Here is a 3620-nt window from a genome sequence, read left to right on the forward strand (position 1 = left end):
TGGAGTGTAACTTATTTATCCAAGATTATTTTTTGATGATATTTAGAAATTAGTCATTATTTATTTTATACTGAAATTTTAAACTAAAAAGTAAGGATAATTCTCAACATTTTTTTTCTAAAAATTTGACCTGAAAAATTAAAATTTCGAATACACTTTCATTGATAGCAGTCTTTAGAGTGGCTATCTAGTATCATTTAATATTAGTGGTTAAAGTTAAAAAAAAATAGCTATTTTTGAATTAGTAATTAAAAAATAGTTTTAAATTCAAAAGTAAAAAATAGTCCCTTAAGTTTGGACCGTAACTTAAAACAATTTTTATCTGAGACAGTGGAATATTAGTGCCTAAATTTCAAAAATATCGATTTTTTTGGACTTGTAATAGAAAAATAGTCACAGACTCAAAAGTCATTGAAAAATAGTCCCTTAAGTTTGGACTGTAAAATAATCTTTATCCAAGGCGGTGGAATATTAGTGGCTAAAGTTTCCAAATGTATCTATTCTATGGACTTGTAACTAGGGGTATTCAAAACCGAACCGAAACCGAAAACCGAACCGAAATCGAAGCTTAATGGCTTATTGGTATCGGGTTAACGGTTTAACGGACGGGGAACAGATTAAAATTTTTTTATTAACGGCTTATCGGTTTGGGGGCGGATTATTCAATTTTCTTAACGGATAATCCGTTAACCCGTTAAGAATATATATATTAAATATCAAAAACCCTTCCACTTCTTCCACTTCTTCCAGCTATTAGCTTAGCTTATTCTCCCACCCTACAACAAGATTGCTTAAGCTGCTATCTATGGTTCACCTCTGCTTTTATTTTTTTAAACTAATGCATGTTGTTTATGTTTAATAGAAGAACAATAGTGTTGTGCCACAACTTTTATCCCACAATATTGACGATAGTACTGTCTTGAATTATGTTCTGGGGAAAGAGCGCATTTGCGTTTCCTGTAAATTATTTACTGCTTATAATCATCCCTATTTCTATACATAACTGTCTTTTGCTCGGTGTTGTTTGTATGGTTAATGATATAGCGTGAAATGCCTGGTTGAGAGTTTAAGTTAGAAATTTGAAGCTGTTGTTTGAACTTTGAAGTTGCAGAAACTCAAGCATTGTTAGGTGTTAGCTGCAGGCCAAACATTTCTGTGTAGACTGCTTACTTATGGATTAATCATTTTGAAATATGTATTCTGGACTCACTTTGAATATAGACTGGAATTTCCTATTCTGAATTAATATGATAGGCGTTAACAGACATATATATGTCTGGACTCATGTAATATAGTCTGCTTTGGGATTTAATGGTAGGCGTTAACAGACATGTATGTCTGGACTCATATGTAGTCTGCTTTGAGATGTAATGTAGCCTACAATTACAACACATGACACACTACATCATTCTTATGTAGGCGTTAACAGACATGTATGTCTGGACTCAATGTGTAATTTTCTATTCTGAATTTGTATGCTAGGCGGTCAGCAAATAGTTAATGCACGCAATATAGATTGCATTAGGCCGATAAACCGCCCGATAAGAGCTAAACCGATACCAATCCGCCCGATATCTTATCGGGTGGCTAGCGGATTAATACATTTAAAAATCGATAACCGTTAAGCCAAACCGTTAAGAGTAATTAACCGTCCAATCCGCCCGATAAGCAGTCCTACTTGTAACAGAAAAATAATCACGGACTCAAAAGTCATTAAAAATAGTCCTCTAAGTTTGGACCGTAACTTAAAATAATATATTTATCCAAGACGGTAGAATATTAGTGGCTAAATTTCAAATATATCAACTTTCTGGACTTGTAATAGAAAAATAGCCACATACTCAAAATCATTAAAAATAGTCCTTTAAGTTTGGATTGTAACTTAAAATAATCTTTATCCGAGACTCTGGAATATTAGTGGCTAAAGTTTCCAAATATATCTATTCTCTGGACTTGTAAAAGAAAAATAATTACGGACTCAAAAGTCATTAAAAATAATCCTCTAAGTTTGGAATATAACTTAAAATAATATATTTATCCATGATGGTAGAATATCAGTGGCTAAATTTCAAAAATATCCATTTTTCTGGATTTGTAATTGAAAAATGGTCACGGACTCAAAAACTATTAAAATAGTCCTTTAAGTTTGGACTGTAACTTAAAATAATATTTATCCAAGACGGTGAAATATTTGTGGCTAGATTTCAAAAATACCGATTTTCTGGAGCCGCAATTTAGCATTTTGCTAAATTGCGGCTCCAATGCTCCCCCATTTCTCCAAAATGCGGTCACATTTTGCTAAATTGAGGCTCCAATGCTCCCCCATTTCTCCAAAATGCGGTCACATTTTGCCAAATTGTGGCTCCAATGCTCCCCATTTTTGGCTGCAAAATGGGGGATGAATAGTGTTACTCGGATAAATAGTATTTGAGGGGATGAATAGTGTCACTCCAGAGTGACACTATTCATCTCCTCAATTACTATTTATCCTTACTTTATTATTATTTTTATTATTTAACTCTTTTAATTTATCTCTTTATATATACATAATTATGTTTATGTAATATCTGTATAATATTAATTTTATATCTTAACTTTGGCGTATAATTTTGATAAATTAATTTTTGTGCATTTATTATTTTTATGTAAAATTGTAAGTTAACTTTATTATAAGTTACAATTGTACAAAAAATATATAATCATCTCAAAAAATGAATGGTGCAAATATAAAATATTAGACGTTGCTAAAATTGAAAGGTGTGAATATAAAATATTAGATGTTGCTAAAATTGAAAAGTGAAATTTGAAAATACATTAAATTAAAATACATAAAAATTAAAACTACGGTAAATAGCATAATAACTTAGTAGGGACTTATGTCGTTTCCAGATACACCAAAATTATTATAGTATTGAGTGAATGGAGCCGAGGATTGTTGTGGTTGTGACTGTGAAAATTGTTGACTTCTTTTATACATTATTCGTTGTTGTTCTTGTCGCAAAAATTCACGACGAGTCGGATCGACAATAGAATCCACATCGATCATTAAATTATATGTGATGAATATGTAAAAAAGAAAAAAATATAAAATTTCTTTAATAAAAATAAGAAAATAAAATTTAAATAAAAGATAATAATATAATATTAAAGAGAGAGAAGAATATAAAATAGAATATTTTTTTTTGGAGTAAAAAATTGAGTAATGGTTGGAGTAACTTTACTCCATTTTGGAGGAGAAAATGGAGGCAAGGGTTGGATATGGCCTCATAAGTCATTGAAAAATAGTCCCTTAAGTTTGGACTAAACTTAAAATAATATTTTTCCAAGACGGTGGAACACTAGTGGCTAAAGTTCAAAAATAGCCATTTTTTGGACTTGTAATTGAAGGATCGGCAAAGGTTTGAATATACCCCTCTAATTTCGAAAATTGTCTAAGAATACCCCTCGTTATACTATTGGGTTATCTATACACCTGCAGTCATACTTTGGATTCAAAGATACCCCTCATTTAAATAAAGAGACACGTATCATCGTCCTGTTGACCAATTCTAAAAATCTCCTAATTAATTAAAAAGACTCATTATCCATACCCGAAAAGTAATTTTCTAAAGCAATCTTTT

This window comes from Nicotiana tomentosiformis, chromosome 9, assembly GCF_000390325.3.
Source record: "Nicotiana tomentosiformis chromosome 9, ASM39032v3, whole genome shotgun sequence".
NCBI classification, from domain to species: domain Eukaryota; kingdom Viridiplantae; phylum Streptophyta; class Magnoliopsida; order Solanales; family Solanaceae; genus Nicotiana; species Nicotiana tomentosiformis.